This window comes from Pieris rapae, chromosome 8 (assembly GCF_905147795.1).
Source record: "Pieris rapae chromosome 8, ilPieRapa1.1, whole genome shotgun sequence".
Classification (NCBI taxonomy): domain Eukaryota; kingdom Metazoa; phylum Arthropoda; class Insecta; order Lepidoptera; family Pieridae; genus Pieris; species Pieris rapae.
The window spans coordinates 8,727,472-8,754,843 of record NC_059516.1 but is presented as its reverse complement, the minus strand read 5'-3'; the positions used below and the strand labels follow the sequence as shown (position 1 = coordinate 8,754,843).

The window sequence follows — 27,372 nt, the reverse complement described above, 5'->3', positions numbered from 1 at the left end:
GAAATCTTTGCAACTTTAAGCTGTGATAAAATATTTGAAAGAAATTCAGATATTCCCAGCTAGGGGTAAATTGGTTGCACTCTGATATAGGTAAGGAGAAATCCAACTATTATTCTGTGCCTATTTAAAATCTACAGGGTAGATAATGCAGATGTGTCAGAGAGGCTTGGAATGCGAGTACCGATTGACCATACTGGGCATGAGAGGAAGATGGACCAATGCGGTCATGAAGCAAACATGAACCTGAAATTTTTGGTATTTATTTAGGTATATCAAACTTATTTACTGTCATTACAGCGTGCGCACTAAGTTGTGAATCTCGAAGCAAGTTCGTGCGCGCACTATGTTTGTTCTAAGTTTGTGTGTAAATTGTGTAAATGAATGAAATGAAAACCTGATAAGTTTGAGAAAAATTCTTATACAGAAATAACGATCATTGCCAGGTGTATATCCAGCATACTAAAATGTTACTGACATGTTCCCTAGTACTGTTTTAGCTTGTGTTTAGTGTGTTGAGCGTGGGGCTCTCATCCATGAACTCATGCTTACAAATTACGACTACAGTTAACTAAGGCTAAAGTAAACGGTCAAGGAAAATATCGTGTGAAAAGCAGCATGCCTTTGTCAAAAACTTTGATGGCATATGTCCGGCACAGAAGGCTATACATCTACTTCCCTATTAGAAATATGATTACGGAATAGTACAGAAAACTAAGACTATGGGTTATCGCACCTCTGGTTTTCCTATTTGTTCACTTGCTGCTTCCACACGGCTATATTCTCGCCTTGGAATTGTTAAATACTGATCATCTCCATGGCCACCATTACTGCAAAGTAATGTAAATAATGTATTTTTTTAATTTAAATAATAATAAAGTAAGAAAACAATTTGACTATATCATACAATAACAAAACATCTCAACATATGGCTACCATTAAAATGAAATGTGTTTGCGCTCTGTTTCCTCACTCCCTAACGTAGGCTCTTCATTAAATTAAGAAGGTGTAAGTGCTCTTCCTCTCGCAAAGTATCCCGTTTTTTACGGACTCTTAAACGTAAAATCTTATATCTCTAGGAATCTTATGTGTCAAGACGAAGACTAATTCTGAAGATTTTTTTTACGTTCATAAATTGGTGTAGAAGACGGTTTTAGATTATTATAATTGTCTGAAAGAAACTTTAGGACTTACATCCTTCGTCTTACTTTAGTTTTCGCTGTTTTGTGATAACATTTGCAAATATTGTTTACTATTATATATTTAGAATTACTAATATTGTATAATCTTTCCTGCTCGGCATCTTCATCATATATCGTAAAAAATCAAGGAAAGGCTTAAAACCATCGCAAAACTTCTGTCTATGGTGTAAAAACGTGTTTGCGGAAAAATGATTATTTTTGTGAGAATTAATTAATATCCGTCCTAAATTGGGATATAATTTTGCAAATCTGTTTATATCATATTTGCCTTTATATCACCAGAATAATGACTAATGAATGTATGTAAATATGTGTTAAACAAACAACTGAATTATAACAATACATAATGGAATTTGTTGATTGATTGAATTTGATTCCTTTCATATTATTTTAGTTAAATAGTGATTGAAACATTTTGAAGACATTTAAATGTATCAGATCATTATTATTCTTAAATTCTCATTTTAATTCTTAAAAAAACAAAATACTTAGTTTAGAAACTAAACCAACACTTTCTTGTCCAAAAAATTATTTCATTCTATAATAAACATAATTAGACAGAATGAGATGAATGTTTGTGTGTTATTGTTATTATGAATGTGTGAAATGTAGACGTAATAAAGTTTTGTGCGTAGAATTTGTAATTAAATGTAGTGAAAGCAAACTTACTTTCTAAGTTTTGCAAAAAATATTATTGTTTGTAATTTGGGTTACGTTTATTTATTTTTATATTTTAACCAATTATTTCAATATAACAAAAAATATGATTAGAAGTTACAATTTATGAGTAACAAATGTAAAAGTATGCTGATGTTTTTTATTATGTATTTAAATATTTCGAGTTATATACTAAAAAGTTAGAGTAATTTTTTTTATCATCACACTAGGTATGTCACAGTTATCGCTAACGTTTTACACGGTTAGTAATAATTCATTACTTTTGTTATCTTCGGTGTAGATACTTAGGTTAAGACTAACGAGTAGAGAGATGAATTTAATACACTATTGATAAACGAGAGTAAGAAATACTGAAGACCGCTCTAAGAGAGTGCGGAGGTATTTTTTGAAAATGACTTCACAAGAATAGAGGACCCTAGCTAGAACCGTAATATTTGAGCACGACCTAAAAAAATTAAAAAAAACATTAGATAAAGAGAAATGTGTTTATTCCTTTTAATTACACCATAAAATGATAACTTTAGAGACCGTTTAAGTATATTTTACCTGTGTCGCGAATGTTTTCCATAACAAACTTAACACTAACATTAACCTGTTCAAGCTTAGTTAAACCAGCAAGTCGGGATGCGTTACTTAGCTGATATGCTGATAGAACCAGGATAAAATTATATTAAAACACCAGTATAATAAATTTCAAATTTCACAGAGGCTTCTGCAATATTAAACGTGAAAAATGACAGTCGCATAAGTTGTAAAATTTTCTTTTACACTCTACAATAAGAATAATGTCGTCTCCACTTGGATGGGGTCCAACTTTTTCAAGTCTTACGCTATTGTTATTAAAACTTGCCGAGGTTATTACAAAGGCTATTGACTTAAGTGATAAGTATTATGAAATGCATTCAACAATATTTTATACAGTACATTTTCTACTATTTTGCTTGCATGTATAAAATTTGTACATACTTATGTGAGTGTAGCCATTTATGTATTTAAAATATGTTCGCCAGCGTTTCTAGGGTCTTTCGGAACTGATTTCGTAATATTAATAAATATATTGAAAAAATTATATATAATAATAATACATACAGCAAATGAGATTTATTTCCAAAACACAAACACAAACAGTATTTACAATATTAAGTAATAAGAATAATGATAATTAAAATTAATAAATTAAAACAAATTTAAAAAGTTTGGTCCCTGTGTACATTTCGCACTGGCAGCATTTTCTCGCCGTATGATATTCGTCGAGCGAGGAAAGCACCAGATCTGGAATCACCAGTACTATCGGTTTTAATTTAAATCTTTGATGTGCGCCTGTGCACTTGACCCTATGGCCCAAGAGTCTCTGCTCCAAAGGGATCAATTTCAAAAGACATTAGATTTGGGTCAAAATATATCAAGATTCCCAATTAACCCAATTAATCTTGACAATCTTCTAACAAATGCAGAGGTTTTTTTTTAGATTATTAAGAATTACTGTCTGAAACATAATACTAGCTGGCACCATTCACAGAACAGCTATAATAAAATAATTTAAAACAAAAACAGTATTATTGCGTTATTTAACGGTAGCTTTGTTTAAAGTGTTGTTTAGTAGCTGCTTCAACGGTAAACCTAGTTATTATTTCAAACGCAAGTAGTTGACATTCCTCAGCTGATACTGAAAATCTGCTTAAACTTTGCAAGTTTATTTTAACTTATTTTAACTTTAGCTTAGTAAACATATAACCAGTTTTGATTCTCTGTAAAATAATGACTAAAACTAAATAATAAAAATACGAGGTTCATATTATGATCCGTCCTAGTTTGTATTTACATAATTATTTCAAAATATGTAAATGTGAGTTCTTCTCAGAACATAATAAAATATAATATAAGAATTTACTTTGAGAATCGGTCCCCTAAATGCAGCCTTTTTCCTCATAAAAGTCGAGTGAAGTCTAGGAAGTAGGTATAATTTAAGTCTTAAGTCAAATATCATTTCAAGTACTTTACAAGTAAAATATTTTGTTTCTAATTAAGACAATTATTGTTTTTCATCCTAGCGGGATCGGTAATGCTAAGTTAAATTTAAGTGAATAAAGTGAAGTCAAAAATACTGAAAAAGCTCTCGTTCCGACATTTTTATTATTCTAAATTTAAATTTAAAATACTGTAGACATACTCCTTTATTCGTACAACTAATAATGCATCTTGTACATACAAAGATTTGTCAATAGCTTAGTACTTACAACGATACCCTAGAGAAAGGAAAACATGACAGGGAAGACCCCATAACGACCCCAATTACGAAAGATTACGGAACAGTGACCAATGACCTCAAGTGACTTTGATATTATCGTTTTAATACGAATAAATAGACGCATTAAAATACACTTCGGTGCACAGACAGAAATTACAAATGAGATCTTTTGTCTCGAAATTGTGTCATTAATCAGCTCGATTTTCGATTATCTTACGTCTTGAGTCGTGAAAGGAAAATTTGTCAGAAATTCATTCTTTTTATAAACAAAAAATTGCCCATGGTTTTGTCAATGGTTTTGCCTGTTACAAATAATATAGTTAGGTAACTTAAAGGTCTATCATTTATGGAACTATATGATACTAAAGGACTAGCCTGTCTTCTCAGAGCGTTTTTTTTTATTAAAAAAAATTAAAAACTAACTATTAAAAAAGGGAAATAAACTATTAAATCTATACTTTATATTGGTATAGACAAAGAAATCAGGGATTACTTTAAAACGGGGAATCATTACGGATATATCATTACATATCCTAAAACTCTATCTTACTGAATATTTTGATAATTTTGAAAAAATATGGGGATCGACGTTAATATTATGTAATAATAACGATTATTGGATTCTAAATATTTAAGAAATCAATTTATGATTTGTGCAAAGTGTGTCTCGTATATTGACTATGCCAATAAGAGATTGAGTCGCGGCTCAATGTTTAAAAAATACGGCATATTTTGTAAGAGAAATTTAATTTAACCTCGGTTGAAAATAATGTTTTAATCTCGAGTTATGCAACCTGATATTATTTAGGTTAAAACATTATTTTTATAAATATTTTAATAAATAATACAAAAGGTAATATTAGAAGCATAAACCAAATGCCAAGTTTCTTCTGTTAGCGTCGCAACCTCTTTAACCCTAATTTTGTTTTAGTTATATATATTACATAGCATATGAGATTATTATGTACCATATATTTAAGCATCTCCATACAATAACCGTCGTCATACAAACGGTCGTTAAAATAAATTTGAATATGAAGATTAACGTTGGTTTAGGAAAAGTCTTTAGTTAAAAATCTAGCTTATAATTCACTTAGATTTTGTTATTATTTAGAGCTTAACATAGCCATTAATATAAATAATGGATCGTCAAACTAAGCTATATGGTAACTGTGAATAAATTTATTTAATTACTAAAAAAATATTAAATTAAAAAAGACATTACCATATCTTATTTTTTTATATTTTTTATTTGGTTACATTGAAGATGGGTATGGATGGCAGCATAGAAATACTACTAGTGAAATGTATACGCTTACAATGAAGCTGCAATTATTATTATTGTCCCAAAATGTCATTCCTGTTGGTCTTATGTCACAAACTCTTCCAATCAAAAAAACGATGTGTAAATTTCAAAGCCAGATACATAGAAATGATAGAAGTGGTTTAGCTAAAGAAACTTTTAATCAATAAACTTTTTATGTGCTAAGCTGTAACTAGGTTAGTTTATCATACTAAGCTGTGGAGATTCTATTGCATTTTGCATGCATTGGCGATATTTTTCTAGCTCGAAGCGTCATATTTATCAATGCCAGGTTTTCTGTTCCATTCGATACTTTTCATACATCGTTCATACTTTTATATTTTATATGCAACGTATGCAGGTATGTTAGTGGTTTTCATTTTGTATAGATTATATATCATAATATGGGATCAGGGATAGGAAGCACTGGAAACAGCTGGAGGAGGCCTTAGTGCCACAAAGGCAAGCTGTACAAGAGGACAGTTCTGCAACAAACCCTTATTACATAACTTTTTTTTATATACATATATGTTATTGTAAACTTTCTCTTGTATTAGTTGAAATAAATTCTTTGAAATTTGAATATATCATAAACAATTCTGTTTTAGTAAGACTTGCTAAAAATCATTATTTTTAACTTAAAACCTCGATATAGGCAATTTGTCATTAAAACATATGAAATGTGGTTCGATCTACAGTTACGGGATTTAACTTTTACAGCAAGTACCAATAAGTTTTTCTATTCAAATACCAAGCGTTTTTATTAAAAATTGTTACTTAGCTAATTTCACGGAAATACGTAATAAGAAATTAATTTAATATAATAAATAATACTTTAAAAATAAAACATTTCCTTGGATATTTCCATTTATTTTTATTAACAGTTCAAGGTCTAAGTTTAGTAATTTGTTTTACGTATTGCGTATACTACGCAATTTCTTTATTCGTAAACTTAAAACTCATGGTTCGATTTGAATTCAGACCTTAATTTGGATTCGAAGGTTATAAGGACGATAAAGAAATCAATATAGAAATGTGTGCAACCTAGACAGTCTCTAAAGAATTAGGATAAGAATTAAATAAATAAATTATCCTATTTGTTTGTACACTGGCTGAGTTCACAAGAGTTGCTTGCTATATTGTTAGTTATAAGATTTAGGAATATAAGTAAGTTTTTTAATGTTATCATGTAGGATAATTGGTGTGGGAATTATTGTGGAATTCTATCGTATTAGTAGTAACTGTTAAGATAGAATAATGTAATGGAATAAATAAATAAATAAGGTTTAAACGCAGGTGAATATTCGCTAGAAAATAGATAGTTTCCTTTGACCAGTCTGTTTTGTGGTCAGGCGTTGCGAAACCTACGCGATTCCGAATATGGTTCGGAATGAGGTTGTCCTTAACATTTAATTTTCATCAATTGAATGATATCACACATGTTCATATATTTTTGGATGTTTTGCTTATACAATTATTTAACTAATAAAAACTCTGATTAGAAAACCTTTTCTGTCGTGTGTATTCTTAAATAGGTTTATTTATAAACTAAGAAATCCGTACCCTTTTTTTCAGAAAATAAGGATACCGATTATAGTCATGTAATGAATGAAGCTAGGGGATATATAATAGATAAATAAAGTGCTGTATAGGCCGTCCAAGCGTGATTAAATGTTTTTTATGTAGGATAATTGGCGTTATTATTTTGGCGTTGTATCGAATTAGTAGTAACTGTTAAAGTAAAATATTGTAGTAGAATAAATAAATAAATAAAATAAATAACCATCAGAGTCTGGTCCAGTCAGAGACTAGGGTAAAACGCGATCAAAGGCTATAACTGTTTACAAAACCACTTGCTAACATTACTCCACTAACAGCTCCATTATTTTAAAGGTCATGAAGCCAAAGAGTTCAATTTACTTGTAAATAACCGATACAAGAGCCAACAAATTGCCAATAAAAAGCTAACAAATATATGGTTGGGAGTTTCGGTCAGAGTTGTAAATCCGTTGGTGGAAGCAATAAATCTTTAGGAAATATATCAAAAGCAATGTAATACAGTTACGATTGTCACTTGGGATCAGCGTATTGGCTTCGGCTTTATTTTGTATATTAAAATGACTGACGATTGCCTTTCGATGCGATCTGATGGGCGGATTATGGAAATGTATGATTGGGTATTGGCTCAATTTATGAATGAAATACTTATTGATTATGTGTGATATTCTTTTATCTATACATTTACATATTCTTTTGAAGACAAATTCACCTCGTTATATTATAGATTACACTTCGGAAAATGCTCCTTTGAACTACACAACTTTATTCAGTGATACCTTTTCAAACTAAACTCGTCTATAAAGTTTCATCCTATCGTTGTTGAGATTCCCTAGTTCCCGCTTCACAATTTTAACCGTTCTTGTGAAAACGGCGTAGGAATAGAACTCCTAGAACTTCAGTTCATACCAGCCGCATCTTACTTAACTTCAGGTGGGATTGCGGTAAAACGTGTCCATATTAAATTAAAATAATTAATTTGTCATTCATTTGTTTACATGTCTGCCGAAATCACTTGTAGTATTTTTTTTAATAAATATAAGTTAAAAAAACTTATGCTAAAGGTTACTAAGGCATATGGAGCATCTCAAATAAGTATACTAAGGGTCTGTTTCACAATGTCCGGATAAGTTCCAAATAAGCTATATATTACTTATTTGTAGGATAAACAGTATTTTTGCGTTTCACGACTGTCAGATAGCGCTATTTGTCATGAAATGCCAAGTATCTTATTCGGAACTTTTATCTTTCGAATAATTTATGTGTTGCATAGCTATTTGGCACTTTATTCATACATTGTGAAACAGGCCCTAAAAGTGAAAAAAGTACGCTGACAGCATGAACACATTTCTGTGTAGTCCTGCCAAATGACTTTATTCATAAGAAGCATTACAGCATTACTCTTCAATGGATTTGATTTTTATTAAAAAACAGAGAGCAAACTGGCAGGAGGCTCACTTGATGTTAACCATTGACCACTGCCCATGGACACCTTCAATGCCAGAGAGCTCGCAAGTGCTTTGCCGGCCTTTTAAGAATTGGTACGCTCTTGCGATCATCTCATGCTGGGGATCAAGTCGCTCGCAAATAGATGTCTACGATTCGAACCGCTCTTTGTTGAATACGGCCAAGTGGAAAGAGCTGATACTGGGGAGCTTCCGCCCAGAGGCGTACAGTACTCCAAATGGGGCCGAATTTGCGCTTTATGGAATTGCAAGCGGTGGCCCCAAGTGAAGTACCTTGCTGAGCACGCAAGACAAGACCAACAAAACACACTAAATCTTTAAAAAAGATCCATTATTACATATGTTTTGGCGTTATGCCATTTAAACATTAGGAGAATTAGGATATAGGCTAGGTAGGATGAAGTTTACAATTAGGTGTGGTTCATTTATTACCAAGTTTTATATTAAAAAGCATATATGGAAATTAAAACAACGTTATTCATTTCATACGAATATGCAGCAATGATAAAAAAATCAATTGTTAGACAATTTATCCCACAGTTTTCCATCGTTAAATATAGAAAATGCTTTCACTTTTATGTGCAGTTTAAATATAAAATTCCTAACAGTTAGACGAAGTACAATTCGTTTTAGCTAAATGATTTAGCAAATATTCAGATTATTTCAGTCGTTGACAGGATAATACATTTCTATTTATGTAATTTTTGTCAATTAACAGTTTGGCTTATTATAACAATTCTAACAATTAAGAGGGCAACCCTAAATAAAAAAATATATAATGGCGATACAATCCACAGAACATAAATGTGGTTTTGAAATGTTGATTTTTTTAACGGTTCTGTGATGAAAACCGTAGTGCAAGTGGTTTGTCCATGTCAAGTAAAGCATGTTTATAATTGAAACCAATTTTGTAACGTCTTCGTATATTCTGCTGCTTGAGTCCTTAAAACCTGACCTCTTTCATTTGATTAAACTAACACCAAGTTGAAGATTTTGGCCAAGACTGACGGTTTATAGTAAAAAAAAACTAAAAACGTAATACAAAGTTATATACATATTTTTTACTACGATATATTATATGAATTATTTAAACATTCATTGAATTTTATTTAGCAGCACGTAGTAAACAAGGTTACGTTTCAAGGTATCTATTTCAAGAATTTTTCTAGTACTTATGTAACGTAAACAATACAGTATAAGGCATTCAGATATAGAATATATTCTTTATACACTGGCTGAGTTCATAAGAGTTGCTTGCATATGATATAGATATATTCAAATGTTTACTAAATTGTAGGATTATTGGTGATATTGATTGTGTAGTTATGTCGTAACTGGTTATATATAACAATTATGTGTAAAAGAAAGGAATAAATAAATATGCAACTAAAACTGAGTCACAGAAAGCTTGTGTGGAAGTAGTAAAATTGTCTAAAGAGCGGCTATCTATCTATAAAAAATCTGCTTCCCAACGCTTTGATTAACGATATCAAATAATAGTAGTGCTATATGTGCTAGTGTAGTTGCACAGTTTATTAAAGCTAAAAATATTATTTGCAAGATAAAAAAACAGGTTTCTTGAGATTCCTAGAGGAGTTTCTTGACTCGTTCTTATAGAGATAATTAGAATGTAAGCTACGAACAAACAAAATAAGATGATAATAAACTTATTTATTTAATATTTTTGACCTAATATAGAGTATAGGATCAGGTTCAATTTCATTCAAGTGAGTTGAGCTACATTGTCGCGAAGTTAATTTAGGTCACGCGAGAGGTTTGAGTAATAACCGCTATTGGGCCTAACCGGAAAGCCGAACTAACTCCGGTCACTGTATGCTTAACTGTACTTGGCTGGTACTATGACGTCATTGTTCACAAATGTGTACATTTGACATTTGCACAGAATAACGTAAATAATATCTTAATTGGCCCGGTTTCGTTTGTATGGAATTAGTGTGGAGTGGCTTTGATTTTGTAGCTTAACATTAAGGATAGGTATATGAGTGGAGTAATACATATACATATCTATGGCAAGTGAGACATCACGTATCTATGGTTTTTTAGGGGGAAGCGGGCCGTTTTAAATTTTCTAAAGGGTCAAGCCTAGAGTTTTAATCTTGATCCATCTTCAAAGATGGCATCTTGCTCTTTCACGAATTTTGTAAACGTTTTCGATATTCATAAGCATACGCTAAGATGCATGGAAACTGAATAGAAGTATTCTATATTGCAATATAGTATGATTGGAGCGCCCCTTATATATTTATATGATTAAAAAATAAAAAAGTACGTTACGGCCAGTGCTTTTAAATAAATAAAACCTCATTTCTAAAACATATAAAACGCTTCGTAAAATTTAGATTTTATTTTTACACTATATTACATTTTACGAAAACTGTTCAATAACGAACATGCAATATGGATAACGAGTGCGGTGAAGTGAAATATTTAGTGAGTTCAACAAAAAAATATTGGTTGATATTTGCATATAGAGGTTAAATTTTAAATAACATTTCAATTGTAGTTTTTGTTTGCATACAATGCAGAAATTAAATCAATGTTTGTTACTAATTACATCAATAAGAGTATTTTTATTTTATTTAGTTATGTTTATTAACATTTTATATTTCCTTCTTTATATACTGCACGTAGAAAAGATTATCTATTTATCTTGCTTCTGGAAGTGAAGGAAATGGATACTGGGTTTTTGATTAATACAAATTTTATTAAATTATGAAAATGTTAAAAAAAATCGAGTTTGTTTGTATAATAACAATGATAAATTTGACTTGCCCCTTTAAAATATATGCATTTTACAAGGTTACACGCAGCAAGTATTGATATATTATCGGAATCATTCAATGAGCGGTACTTAGATAAAAATCGAACATTTCTCTAACGTCATTAGGAGCTGTCAGAGCGGTAATACGCACTAACAGTACCGAAGGTTCATTCAAACCATAGATAATGTAATGTCTATGCCTCTAACGGACCATAGCTGTTGATTAGTTTTTAACACAGTACAAGGACAGGTGAAGTTTCCAAGAAAATGCAACGGTTACACTTTTCTTGCAATTCCAGGATGTAAAACTAACTGTATTTAAGTTTAATTATGTTTCAAGCGAGATTAAACTACTTTTATTTAAGAAATTTTTATTAAACTTTTAGAGAACTTTTCTTGTTATTTAATGACAATGATAGGTTTAGTTTTGAAATTTAAAGATATATTTTCTAATTAGTTTTTCTTATATTAGGAGATGAATTAATAAAAGTAATTACTGAAGAGACTTACTTCGTTTGTAGAAAAAACGACATTAACAGTAGGAAAAAGGTATTTAATTCATTCATGTTTTAGTTAAAAAAATTATTTAAATATCACAAAAAAACTAAAATTTTAGACTATTGTTAACTTCAGGGTGTCGGTTTTTTATGACGGTGTGCGCGCGCATCGTAAAACTTTACTCTCATCATTTTTTCGTTACCCGCCAAAAGTATAACTTCAATATGCGTTTTTACCAGTTGATGGTGTTGATGTTTTTCAAGCATTACATATGTAGTAAGCTGTTGCTTTAAAAGATTAAATACAGACTTAGCTTTAAATGAATCGTTTCATTTATTTGAGAACTTAAGGAGGTTTAATTAATATTTATAGTACTCGCCTAAACCAAAATGAATAGGTCTTCATATTTTTTATTAGAACGTATTCTGTGAATAGCAAGTATATTTTTGCTAATGACACAAAACACTCTAAAACTTTCAACTTAACACTTAAAACTTTTAATGAGTTCATCAATGTTTGTGCGTGGGTTCAATAATAAATATGATATTTCCAATAGGACGAAAATAAATCGTTTCTTGTATTTTTTTTATTAAATATTATTCGGTACTTGTAATGTATATTGTGCTTGGTGGTAAGCGACTGAAGTGTTACGCAAAGCTCTAAAAAACTTAAAAGCCCTTGGCGACTTTAGTAAATTGAAGAATCTAGTTGTTTGTAGGTTTATGAAATTTCCTACAAGTTTGTCCAAGCCGTAAGTTTATAACTGTCTTTGTTTATCAAAAGTTAAATTCCTTTTGATAGTGCACAACAATTTGTATATAAAATAATGTTTATTCAGTGAATAGTTATTTTGTATTTTTTTCCATTTAGCGAGCTAACATTTTTCTGTAGGTATTCTAAGACATATTTATTGTTAACCGTTATGTATAATAAAAAGGCCGTTAAAGGAATAAAAATATGATATAATGATAAAATTTATGCTAATACTAATGATAAATGTCATGTTTATCCCATATTATTTTGGTTTGAAGATATATTTTGGTACGCAACCAATTTTAAGTTCCTACTTTCATCACCTTTTATTACTTTTTTTTACAGAATAAATTGTATTTACCAAATAAGTTTTTTTATTACAACGTCCACTTACATTCTAACAATTTCGAAACATTTTCATTTCGAGTACTTGATGTCGTTAAATATTCTATCTTTTCAATTATATGTATTATCAACAGCAGTAGTATAGCGTGTAAATTACACAACGGAAAATGTTTAAAGTTTTAAAATATCCGATAATATCCTGGTTAAAGAGTATGTATGGTTATAAAATAGCGATTCGTTTATAAAACAATAAATACGATACCAATAAATGAATCATAAAAAGGTTGCTCCTCTCTAATTCCCACCTTCAAAAGATGGCGGATGTTCAATCACATTGAGTTACAATTTCACAAATTATAAATATTCCTTATAAATCTTCTTGTGTAGATAAGGGAGATTAAATACCGGTTGGCAGCGCCATCTTCACGCCATTAAGAGAATTATTCGTCTTAAGCACGCATCACTGGGCAAATCTAAATAGCATTTGAGAAGACCCTTATAATCCTCATTCAATGGAAGCTAAACTGGACATAATCGGGGGTCTTCCTTTCATAGACCACAAGGGTCATGTCAACCCCTTTTTATATGGTTTATATGTATTTGGAGACGACGGCGGCTTATGTTCTTTACTTTGTCTTAGGTATAACAGTTATTGGTAGAGCATAAAAGAATTTCAATACATTCACTAAAACAGTACCTTATGAATATAATAAGGATTTACTATTGAATATTAGGAATAGAAATAAAAATTGCATTGCCAGAGTTAAGTTCAGTGGCGGTTATTCGAAGCTAAGCTGTCAACCTGTCTTTAATATTTCACAACAAGAGCTTATAACTATCCAATTAACTTAGTAGGATCCTCAATATTTACCCTATAAACGAAATAAAAACAACAATTACCAAGTGGCTTTGTGCACTAAACTATGAAGAATAATTTAACCTAAAAGAATAATTTTTAATTTTCACAAAGCACTCTTTTACACTAGTACTGTCCACCTGCCATCCCATCTATCCCTTTCCAAACATTATCACAGCCATTCACTTCTGGTGTCTACAAACATCTCAACCATGTAAACCTGTATCTGAATTTTAGTAATAAGTTTCTAGAATTTTTCAATTTGAACTTACATAAATTAAAACAACTAATACTTGAGATATTTTGTGCTTAAACTAAGTGACTGTTTTATAAACAATGTTGCTATATTTTACATACCTGGGAATGTTGTGTTATGTTATAATTTAGAAAAACTAAAGAGGTTATTTATTTAAACCAAAACTGACATTATCGAATTTGTAAGGGTGCGTACACATCTGGCGAAATTCACGCGCGCAGCTTGCAAACGTCTCGCGAGCTGCCTAAGCAATAAACTAAGTGACTGTTTTATAAACTATGTTGGTATATTTTACATACCTGGGACGGGAATGTTATGTTATGTTATAATTGAGAAAAACTAAAGAGGTTATTTATTTAAACCAAAACTGACATTATCGAATTTGTAAGGGTGCGTATACATTTCGCAAAATGCACGCGCGCAGCTCGCAAACGTCTCGCGAGCTGGACATTCGCCTGATGTGGACGCACGCTACGATGGAAGTGATACTAAGAAAGTGGCTGTAAACTGTACATTGTTTAAAAAAATAATAAAATATTTTTATTATGTTTTTTAATTGTTTGGCACTTTATATTTCTGGTGACCGTAAAGATACCTTTACTTTAACTTTACAGTCACAAAAATATTATTTACTTAAACCCTTACCTTAAATGCCATTCAGTGATCGCCGCTACAACAATGAGATCGATTACACTTTTAGGCGTCTCGGTTAAAGCAAGTATTATCAATATTGCATAATGATTATAGATTAAAATTCCATTCGCCTCATCTCTCTCTCTCTGTCTCGTCTCATACTTCAAAATCTCACCCTAAACTCAGAATCGAGACATATCTCAAACTCGCCTTTATACTCCAATACGGTTTTCACACACAGGAGACACTTATCACTAAAGCATTTCTGAATATCACCCTTCTGAAATCTTATCCTTTGACCGAATCTAACCCTAGAAACTAGTAAAAACCCATATATTTAAATTTTCTTCCTAAGGCTTTGAAGGTATTCTGATACAGTCTCATCATTATGTGGCGCTTACAGGGGTCTGCCGTATCTCATTTGTATCGATTACGAAACGACTCATGTTTTATTTATGACCTGTACTGTCGTTACTCACAAGTCACCAACATGAGTTTAACCCCATTCCATATGGATTCTCAATTTCAGGAATACAGTGTAGCAGTAGATATTGCAAGTGCACGATTTATTCATTATTAGTTCTATGTTGTGGTTCGCTTTTAATAGTGGTCTTAATAGCTTGGGTAATATGAGTCTATATAAAACATTTAAGCTTGGTTTTAGTTAGTTGACAAAGTTTATTTACTTTAGTGTTTTCGATCACCATTTTACACTGTCAATACGCCTAGGGGATGAAATGAAGAAACAAAAGAGGACAGGACGATGAGTTTATTTTAATCGGGAGTGGTAAACGGCGCGGCGTCTCTAACGAAATACACGTTCACATTCAGCATTATAACTTATGTTCGTTCATCACAATCACACGTGCAGTTTTGTGAATTTATTTATAATTTTAAGATGCATGTTTGAAACAAAGAAAATATGACGATACAAATTTTTCATGTATGAAATAAATGAGAATATGAAAATTAGAGTAAGGCAAAAAAACATAGACATTGATCTTATTGACAGTTATGGATTTGACAATATTTACCCTAATACCGCCCAAACCCAATAACCTATCTCAATACATTTTTGACCATATGAGATCTTAATCCAAATATTGATTCAGGTGTGCCAATAACCAATCATCGGATGGTAATAGCCATCTGTTAATACAAGCTATCCATGGTAGGTCGGTATGTGGATAAAACTTTGTATGAAAATGACATGCATTTTATCCGTTGCTAAAAATTGATTGTCTTCGTAGTGTTTGGTTATTGGGATGCAGTTAATAGATCGACTGTCTGATCTCAGATTGTTATCAATTATTTATTAGGTTCGACCCTCAGGCGATTAAAAAGTACATATTGATAGATCAAACTTTTATATATTAGAATGAATTATGGAATACCTATTCATATTTTTTATAAAATCCGACTGGTGGCGCTACATGCACTCTTAATTTGGACCTCTGAATTTTATTTTTAACCTTTTTTTTAAATAGGCAAGTAGTTTATTCGCCTGACACAACGACAACTTTTAGTTTACTGACATGCTAAGGCATTCCAGCAAGGCATTTCCCTCACTTTACGACCACCTTCGTTGGTGTTACTTTATTTAAATTCTCTCCATCTTCCAGATAAATCTGGACAGCAATAACCTTATCCGCAATAAAGTCAGTAATTAGTCATAACATGGATATGTTGTTGAAATCTTAATTGCGTTAGTTTTAGCATAAATCATATTAATGATACTCAATTTAACTTTGAGCTAGAAGATACTAATATTACAAAACTTAGCAGGTAATCAGCTGATAGTGAGCTTAGTACACCGTCTAGAAAGTAATTATAAACTATTTGGCTTTAACCTATTACTCAGAATCTCTTGACTATGAGGTCGTTAACGACGATTAGTATTGGGTTGTGGGACTAACTAATCACAACTCAGTCTGGGGTTACGTTAAGCAATTTCAACAACTATGTAAAACTAAATGATTTCTCTGACAACTCCGCTAATGACTAACTATAAAGCTATCGACTTTGTATAGTATATCATAACTTGAATTAATAGAACACTTATTAAACACTATTAGTAGCTGGTTATTTTTTTAATATTTTCTTTTGATTGTCTGACAAATGTCACTTCAAAATAAACTCGAATTTACACAATTAAAGTCTTACGACTTTAAATCAAGGGTATTTCATAACTTACAAAATTTATGACCAAATTTGACCCTAAAATCACCTATAAGTATTAGATAGCTGGAAATGAATGTGAATATGTCTTATGCTCCTACAATAAAACCACATTGACTAGTTACTCCTAAATATAACACCACTTGGCTACTAAAAAAAATATAAAACAAAATTTATATACAAATAAAATTTGAGTACGTAATATAAAAGCTACAAATTATTTGTTTAAACATTTTATTATTGCCTTGAACTAACAACCCAAAAAGCAAAAACAAATGAAAATATCGGTTTTAAATATGGTTACGAAAAGTCGACAAAATGATTGTTTTTTGGCTTCTTTTGTTAACAACTACATAAAATAATTATGCATAATAGCAAATTCATAGAATTACATTTGCATTATAAATGAATATAATATTTTCAAAGGGTGATGTACAATTTTCAACTGTGCCAAGTAGCATTGCCAGAATTCTAGGTAATTTAGTTCCATTTGCAAGAATTTAGTTCAAGAAGTCAATTAACTTCTATTCTTAAGTACCTCACTTCCCAGTTAAACGTCTGTTTAAAACTTTTTTGTGTGCTTTATAGTTTTATATATGTTTAATAATTTGTTCTTTTTACAGATTGCCTTGTCTAACCAGTAAGTACCAGTCAAGCCTTTTAAAATATAAAATACATGAAGCTCAAACGTATTTTAAGTAAAAACGTAAGTTGCAGTATTATTATAGCTAAAACACATATCTCCTTCTGTTTCACGGAATTCCAAACAATTAATTATTTTTTTATAGAACTGGGGCAAACGGGCAGGAGGCTCACCTGATGTTAAGTGATACCGCCGCCCATGGACACTCTCAATGCCAGAAGGCTCGCGAGTGCATTGCCGGAAATTCTTTCTTTCAGTAGTTTTATCCTTTGAAATTGATTTGTAATATGATTTAAAGTGAATTGGTGCCTTTTGTCCCAGCTGTTATTGATTAAATAATTAAACCTGTGACCGCCTGTTACTTTAGAAATTGCCAATTGTTCGTAATAAAATGCAAGTAAATTAATGAATATATTTAACAAACAATTTTTATAAATTATACTAGACTCTAGACAAGCGTTGTAAGAAATGTGATTTTTTTTCAATATAATATATATAAGTTTCTCATGATTTGTATAATTAGTGCCTAGTGTACCTTTATGTATAATTCATTCAAGAATCCCAATAATGCTTTTATAAAGATAAAGCCGTTATCATTCGATGATATTTCGGTTTATCCTTACAACCATGTACGCCGTCACGATTTATTATTAAGATAGGAGATTTCAGCTCACATTCTGTGATACGTGGTTTTTATAACCTCATGTTTTATACGATAGCCAGTTGTTCGGTTTTTGCAAGCAAATATAGCTTAGACAACACAGTGGTTTTACGAGACCATAATATATTTAAATAAAATATTAACAATAGTTCATTTGAGAGTATTACCATGGAGAAGATTCTTGATTTTATTTGCTCCCAGATTTGGAAAATATATGTAATTTCTGGGAACGTGATTAAATATTTTAATAGCCATAAATATTTAGTAAAATAAATGTATATTACATGCCAAAAACATTGTTCAAAGTTATATATTTTTGATCATTGGTATAATGCGACAAAAGTTGCATTGAGCGAATTTATGTATCCATTACATGTATTAGTAACATAGCTAGGTTATAGCACACATATCAACTCCTTATCTTAATGAATGAAACCTTCTTGCCGTTATTTAGTATTTTAATATTTTTTCATACAATATTTTATAATTAATAATTTCAGGATAAAAACCATTATTACTAACTGTAGCAAACGTTAAATGTTTCTCTAACAATTCATTCTGGATTGATTAAAAAATATTAGAGAGACACAAGAAATAAATAAAAGCAACTAACTTATATGAAATAAGGCCTTCATAGAGAATATTCGAACACCGATAATTTATTTATACCGAAGCTGGATCGAACAGTGGAGACAGCAGGAAATTAGGCTCTTCCTGTCTTGAAGCTAAATCGGAAATCGATACTAGTAACTAGCTCATACAGAATTGTAATACGTTGTCTATGTATTTATTATCTATATCATTAAAAAATCAAAGGAAAATAAATTTTGTAAATTCGTTTACTATTTCATGGAGAATTGGCATAAACATCTCAAAATAAAGATCATAAACATTGTACAAGAGTTGATTTAATACTAAAAATATGAGAAATAATAAGTTGATACACCACTTCATTGTTTATACTTCATATACAAATATTAATTTGTACATGCGTATGTAATATATTTAATTAAAAGCATTTGTTCTATAAATAAATCTGAAAATAATTTGTACTGAGGTCTTGTTATTAATTCCCGGTAAACATCGTGAGGAACATGATTAAACTCTATTCTTAACAAACGATACACTGGCTGAGTTCACAAGAGTTGCTTATCAGTTAAAAGATTTAGGTATAAATATGTTTATTTTTGATTTGTAGAATAATCGGTGTAGTTAGAACCTGTTAAGATAGAATTATAAATTGCTCTACTCGTTTCTTCGTAATATTTAGCTTAAAGTTGAAGTTCGTTTTACACTGTAGTTTTCTCTCAGCTATTTAAATCTAGGTTACTGTCAATCAATTTTTAAAAGGCCGACAACGCACTCCTCTGGCATTGAAACTGTCCATGAGTGCGCCTTCTGTCCGTTTCTTTTTGTTCTAGAAATAAAATAAAGCATATAATATGAATTTGATAGAATAGAATGTCAATTTTATAGTGTACCGTGCGCCTTATATTGCAATTTTCCCACATGTAACTCGTTCAGTTTTCAATTTGCCACGTCTCCCACAGGGCGTATCACTGAGGTCTATCCGGGACAAACCTTTGCTGACATTGCAACTGCATTGACGAATATTACTAACAAAGCTTTTTCCCTTTGCATGTCCGCACCGGTTAGTTGTATATTTTTTTGATACGAATTTATTTTATTGCGAATATTCGAGTTACTTAGCGGAGTTTTAGTGTATAGTAAAAATAAACAACTTTTTTGAATCGCTGTTTTGATAATTAACATTTAAGATTATTGTAGTATACAAATGAATTATAATTTTTTTTATTTTAAAATGAATAAAGATTAATATTTCAGTGGTTTGCTTTTTCAGACCGGTTGTCTGGCAAGATCGCTTGTAAGCGACAACTGCAAGATTTCATCGGTTTTTTGGATTCGTGAAAAAGAAAATAGCCTTTATTCGAGTACACTAAAGTTACACTAAGTCCAAGTAATTTATGTTTTCACTACTCGACCTCCGAAGGAGTGATGGCCTCCTCCAATTTTCGAATTATTTCCCGCTATCCTTTTTATTTTATCTTCCCAAGTTTTTGGTGGGGATTCTCTCTATTTTCTTCCCACTGGGAAAATATATAACATTAATTTTTTAATAGTATATTTTATTACAAGTGCGGAAAGCCTGTCATTGCAAAGAGTTTCGACAAATGTCTACCCGAGCCGAGGCGCAGCCGAAGGTGAGGGTTGACAGTCGGAACAAGTTGCAATGACGGTACCGCACGTGTACCTACTGAACGACTATTTTTAATACAGTTGCGAAAAAATTAAGCAATATAATTAAACTATTTGCTTTTTTTCTCTTTTCTCTACGGAATAAATTCGTTGCACGCAGATATGTAGCGACTTATGTATATGTTTCCGGTAAATTGTTCTCCGAAGCATTTTGTGCAATTATACTGAGTTCGGGTGATATTCATTCAAATAAAATATCGTCGAAATTACTCATTTTGTGCAACAAATAACTGAACTCGCAAGAACATTTTTGAAAAATGGCGCCAACCGTCATGAATACGAGCAAAGCTTTTTTTCTTTTCTTCACCCATTCTGGGTAGGCAAAGGGAACTTGGCCCATACAGCCAATTCTTCAGTAGACTATTTTTATTGAAAGAAAAGCAAATCTAACTCATTGAATCCAATCATTAAATCTGATATTGAAACAAATTAAGTAGTAGCTTCTTTTTAAAATATTTGCATGAATCATAAAAACTTTTGTGATTTTTTTTAGTAAAAACTTCATGCTTAGTTTTTTCTTTTTAATATTTTTTTATTGATATGAAATAAAAGAAACCTAACCTAACTTATTGAATCCAGTTATTATATAATATTTAGAAACCATATATCATAAAAACTTCTATGAATCTTTTTAATAAAACCTTCGCGGTTGGTTTTTTCTTTTTAATAGACATTGTTTTGACAGTTGGGAATGATATCGCACTAGTGCGGGAAAGGTAAAGGAAAAGCACGAGTGTGTAATAGCCCTCTTTCCGAACGCTATACCTCCCTGCAATATGCCATTTTTTGAGCAACAGTATTAAAAAATATGTTACGACGCTACTTTGGGCATAAATTTAATAAATAGTTCCCATCAATGTATTGAAAACGACGCCCATACAAACGGCGGAAAAATAAAATAATAATAATTACAATTAATATTTATCTAAACCTATTATTTTAGGACGGAAGGTCACATTTGGGTTCAAAGGACTTTGGAACTTCGAGTGATCTTGTTACGAGAATAATATAATTTTATATTAATTTAGAGCCCTGAGCCAAAAATCTTTGTATCCATCATCCGTTATGCCAATTTCGTTAGAATAATATAAATTCTGCGAGTATTTTTGATGTTCAAAGGCCTTTTTCTAAGTACTAATTTATAATAAGTCAGATGTTTAATTGAATCAAAGTAACACAAATTACTTTTCTAATAAAAACCTTTAATACCACTTATACTATATCAGTGGGAGTAGCACCCTGAAATCAAATTAAAATGCTTCTATCAAACAATATTGTTTTATGTTTATTAAACTTCAGTGTTTAGAGAAATTTGACGTTACAAATAAAAAAAATACAAAACTAATTATCTAATTTATAATAGATCAATGCTCTGCATACTGATACATTGGTACATAAAGAGAAACAAAAACAAATGTTAAAATGACTAGCTTATTATCAAACGTAACATGTTACGAAGACAAAAGAACATCGATTTAACCATTGTTAAAACTAAAGGAACATTGATAGAATTATTAATTTATTCACACATTCAAACCACACACATTAAGGAGGCAGCGGCCTTTTCGCTAATAAGCTAGTATAAAAACGACAAATGAAATACTAAGGATACAGCGCAAAATATAAATAAAACAAATCAAAACAAATTTAAAGAAAACACTTTTTACCGCATTGAAGCTATGTATAATATGTCCTCCATTAATATAAATAATAAAGTAGTTATACAAATAAAATTCCAAAATTAAAGTAATATTTAGATTAAAAGCATGGTAACAATAAACCATGTTTGGTGACCAGTCTTGTCTATCACCTCCAAACGGTGCTTCGCCCAGATCAAATCGCATTAAAGATTTTAGCATAAAACATCTTTAAACTGCGCAAATTTCGTACTTAAATTTGCCATTTCAACCTTTGTACTTATAATAGAATACATTGTGTTCATAAATCAACATAGTAACAATAATTATTAGATTCATTGCATTTATTACTCTCTGGGGTTCACTATCATCAAATTCTATGGCAAAAAGTTTTATCACAGTTCAACAAAATTTCTGTAATAAAATGTAAATAATCTGTTTGCTACAATATTGTTTCCGGGCCTTTCCGATTTCTGTATCTGTCAATCTAGCTAGTAGGTGACAGCTGGCAGCCACCTGTGCCTGACTCACGCCGTCGAATTTTTGGATCTAACGGAAGGTGGTTTAGGCACGATTCCTTCAACGCTCTAGGGAGTGTTGAATGCACACATATAAAGAAAGTCCATTGATGCACAGCCGGGAATCGAACTTTCGACTTCAGGGATGAGAGTTGCACGTTGAATCCACTAGGAGAACACTAGTCTTATTTTAAATTAAGAGAGAACGAAAGAATTCAACAACCGATTGCTTCTAATATTATTAAAACCTTATAAAATAAAGAAAACTTCTGAAATTTGATTTTCGACTAAACACGAACAAAGGCTTCCGTTTTAATCTTCCAAATATAAATATTGCCTTCAAGTAGAATATTTATTACTTAACAATTTGGAGCTCATAAAATATAAAACAAAAACAGCATTTATTCAAATACTATAATTTAAGTTAATAATTAATACAATCACAATACATACTTTATCAATATGAGATTATACTCATATGACTTAAGTTGTCCCTGATCTCCATAAAATTGTGTTTATGTTGTTACAAACTAGGGGATCGGATAGAAAACGCCGTAGATCTCTTCAAGGGTAATATACAGCGAGGAATCTGTTAGTTCAAAAAAGCCGCTAAATAAGCGAAAAAATATAATAATTACCACGCACAAATACGGTCACTAGTTACTTTAATTCACACGCACACTTTACACATTACTTTTACACATGTCTTCACTATTCGCACTTTATCTCTTCGAAACTAAATAGATGGGTTGCATTTTTCCTTCTTTTTCATTTTATTAAACATTGAACATTGTATTGAAAAATGAGAGTATAGAACTCTACTCAAAAATGTATGATTTATTTTTTATAAGGGGAATGACTCCATATAGAGAAAGATTACTTGAGATAATCTCTCGAGTCGATTCTCTGACACTCTACCCTTGTGACTTTGTAGTTTGTACCCAGACACATTGGTTGTCTGCGAATGTAGACTTAGAATGTGTTTATGCTATCAAATACCTGTAATATATTTAAAGAAAACACTTTTTTCACGGAGTATAGTTACGTATTATTGTATTTAAACTTATAATTATTTAGACATAATTATAAATTTAAACCTATGTTAACATTACATATTTATACGTAACTATAATCCGCAAAAACTGTTTTCTTTAAATGTGTAAAAGTTATGTTAATAAAAGACAATACTACCTGTAATATATATTTATAATGCATATTTTTGAGAGAAAATAATTCAAAATATTACTAAAAACCTTGTCAAAATAATTTCGAACTACGCTATTAACTTAACGTGTATAATAGTTGGATTTAATTCTTGCAAAAGGTGGAAACAAATTTCACACATGAATAAAAGTCGCTGATAACCGTTGAATTACTATTGAATTTGTGGGTAGATTTTAATTAAAGTGTTGAGAGGTGATACATATTTAATTAAAATGAATGAAATAATCGTTAATATATTTGATCATATAATTTTATTGGTTCACCATCATCGTAAAATGTTGCGATTCTACCTACGAGTTATTTTTTTTATTAAAGGCATGAACTTCAAATTATGTTGATGAAATATGAAATGTGACAGCAATATTTTCGGAACCATTAAATTAGTTTAACTTAAGGATTTAATTAGTTCAAACTTAAAATTATCGTTGATTGTACTTTGTTAAGTTGATGTTTTAAAGTAAATATGTCTATTATTGATTTATAAATATTCGTATATGTTTCACCATCGAAATCTCGTGCTTCTTGCTTCCAACACGTAACGGAGTCTTTAACTCCATCCCACCAACACAGCCTTGGTCTACCGGGTCTTCTACCAACAGTTTATAAGTTAATTAGCCTTGGGGTTCTGTCATCTCTATTGCACATTCCCTAACCACTTGAACCTATTGAATTTTATGAATTGTATGCTGGCCGTCAATAACGTAATTGTAATCAAGAAAAGAGCGTATCAATTATAAAAGGTCGGCAACGCACTCGCCAGCCCTCTAGAATTGGGAGTGTCCATGGGCGGCGATATCACTTAACATCAGATGAGCCTCGTTCGCCCCCTGTTCTATAAAAAAAAACGGTTGTCTGTAAAGTTGGTTTAGTGACGATAGTTGAGACAACGTCATAAGAAAATACTGAGAATGGTTGCATTTTTCAAATGAAATGTTTAATTTTATGTGGATATAGAGAAGGAGGTAAATGGAAATTACAATTGAATTGATAAGTTACATTTATTTGTACTCATAAATACGCTTGCACTTCAAGCTTTAAATGGAACGCATCAGAGGTAACGACGCGCCGCGAGGTAACGCTGCATGAGTCCAGTTTTTTCGTGCGTGCAGCTCAGCTCATTGCCACAGCTCCGTCGAATTAAAAGTCGTTGTCACGTCAAAAAAATATCGTCACGTCAAATACGTAAAGCAAATGTCAACAAAATATGCGTCAATTTGCAAACCAGTCTAATACTTCCCCTGTCCATAAAGCAGGGATGGAGGTCGTTGGTGTCGGCTCGTTTAATCGAATCAAGTGCTGACGGGGCACTTTCGAACGATTGACGTAACTTGGGTCAGTAATAGATGGTGTGGTTAATAATGTATGGGCTGCTATCTATATTGTTAATCCTTCGTTTTGTTTGTATTTAGCTTTAGGAGTTTATTTATCTTTTATAAGTGAACTTTATACGTATACGCCTGCTATCACTAAGTAATTATAAAGAGAATTATTATAATAAATGCATTGATAGTAATATATAGTTTTATTATGAAACAGTTCTATAACTTTAAATAATCAGTAGCAAGACAGCTACAATCATTACCCTGATTGGCGCTAACAAAGTTATTCCGACCGCTAAGTACATTACATACAACTTCTCTAATTTAGCCACTGGGGCCTTAGTCGTTGGTTAAAACGATCGAAGATTCTTCCTATGGGTAATGAGATGTACACTCGACCTTCAAATAGTTAAATATACACGGTAATAGAATTTACTTTCTGCGTTTATTTTGATCCTTGCCTTCAGTTTTAAATTAATTTAATCTGTAATACTTCAGTCAAACATTTATATTTTGTACATTTGTAGCAAATATACCTATCACCTACTGAATTAATTAATTCACCACGGTAAAGAATTCCTGAGTGATATCAATATTAAAGAAAAATATTTCCTAGTATTCCTAGTCTATAAAGCCAGAGGCGGATCTACCTATTTAAAGGCTTTTTGGGGTGCAGCCCAGAGCCCCGTAAATACAAAGGCCTTGCAGTCGAAACTAGAAACAATAGGTAAATTTTTAATTAAAAAAAAAACAGAAATTTAAAAAAGGTTAGAAATTCCTGAGTTCAATCAATTTATGTGCGATGGGCGTTTATCGAACAGAACGGGGAATTCCCCGTCGCTTGTTTTTGGTCCAGCTGATCGGACTTGGAGCGAGGTGAAATACGAGGCCCAAGACCGAACGCGATGGAGACTGACTGTGGAAGCCCTCTGCCCCACCTAGGGGTTATAGGAAATTAACTAACTAACTTGTTTTCGGTCGGTGTATTTTTTCGCGTGTTCGCGTGGAATGTTCACGGGGAAGTCACCCTTAATAGCCCGGAGCCCCACAAATTTACGACCCGCCCTTGTATAAAGCAATATTTACTTGGGCTGGTTTTCGCTTTGCACTGGGGGAATATTTAGAAATCCCCTTGCAAGCTCGAAGCTTTTAACTGACGGAGTTTGGAAGCTTCACGACACCCATTGGCAGTTCCCAAAGCGTTGGCTTACCGCCAAACACCTTTTGTTTTTAGAGGTTCTGTATAGAGTTTAGAGATAGTGAATAAGGCACTGCATAGTCTGCATACATAGCAGCCAGTCGATAGAATGTTAAACTATTAAATCGTATTTTAAAAACATTTCATTGTTTTTGCAATGATACAATGTAATACAATAAGAATCGGTGCATTAACAATCTATTTCAAGCACATGCCGTGGACACTCCAGATGCCTAAAAGGTTTGAAGGATTTGTACTCTCTTTTTTCTATTCTCAAAGAAATCACAATTTTTTTAATGCGACCAATACTAAAAATTACATAAATAAGCTAAGAAAATTAGTAATTTATGTAATTTTATAAGTCATATTTTTATTTAAGTAAATGTAGTAACAAACAGTAAAAAAGTAGTAAGAAAGTATGTATAAGTTAACAATATATCTCATATAAAATACACGAAAATAACAACGCTATTTTTACAATTGATGATATTTTTGAAAAGAAACGGCGAAGTAAAATATTGGTACAACATCTATTTCATATGAAGTAATCATATTTTATTCAGATTATCGGGTGTATTGCGAATTTTTCAAATTCATAAAGAAATATTGCTGTATCGAATCAAATAAAAATAAATAGCAGCGTATATTGAATTCTTATCGACACTCGCATCATTACAGGGAGACGGGAGCCGAGTCGGAACCATCCAGTTCGAACCGCCTTGTACCGGATATTGCAGTGCATATGCCAGAGATTGCCATCTAGAACGCGTATTGTATCTACTGGCAGACTATGCTCGCCTGGTACTTTATAAATTGTATAGAAAATTTTCTTGCTGAATTTGTGCTTTTATGCAGTTTGAGGATATTTTGTAGTCCAATTTTGTTTGGTATGACTTAGGCCAAAATATTGAGATAATATAAATGCGACCCCAAAACGAATTCTAGCATATGTCCAATGTGTGCTTACGTCGTTGATTGTCTTCTTGTTTATTTTAGCCATAGATACTTCATCAGCGATTAAAAAAAAACCGAAGTGCGATTTGGTTTTCAGGATATTAACTGAAATGTAATTCAACATGTTATTAACTATTTTAACACAAGTTGTAATATGACCAAATTTGACTAATCTTCACTTCCTTTGTA

At 31.4% G+C, this 27,372-nt stretch overlaps 1 protein-coding gene across 2 annotated transcripts in view; it reads left to right on the top strand.

The window, feature by feature from the left end:
- Window positions 1-27,372, top strand: part of LOC110998780 (chaoptin) — a 65,229-nt gene that overhangs the window by 11,869 nt on the left and 25,988 nt on the right. Inside the window, exon 2 of one of the 2 annotated variants that reach the window (XM_045629219.1) lies at window positions 17,376-17,392. The exons of the other annotated variant lie outside the window; for it this stretch is intronic. The gene's annotated coding sequence lies outside the window, so the exon portion shown is untranslated. The remainder of the gene's footprint in view (window positions 1-17,375; window positions 17,393-27,372) is intronic. 2 annotated transcript variants of the gene reach the window in all.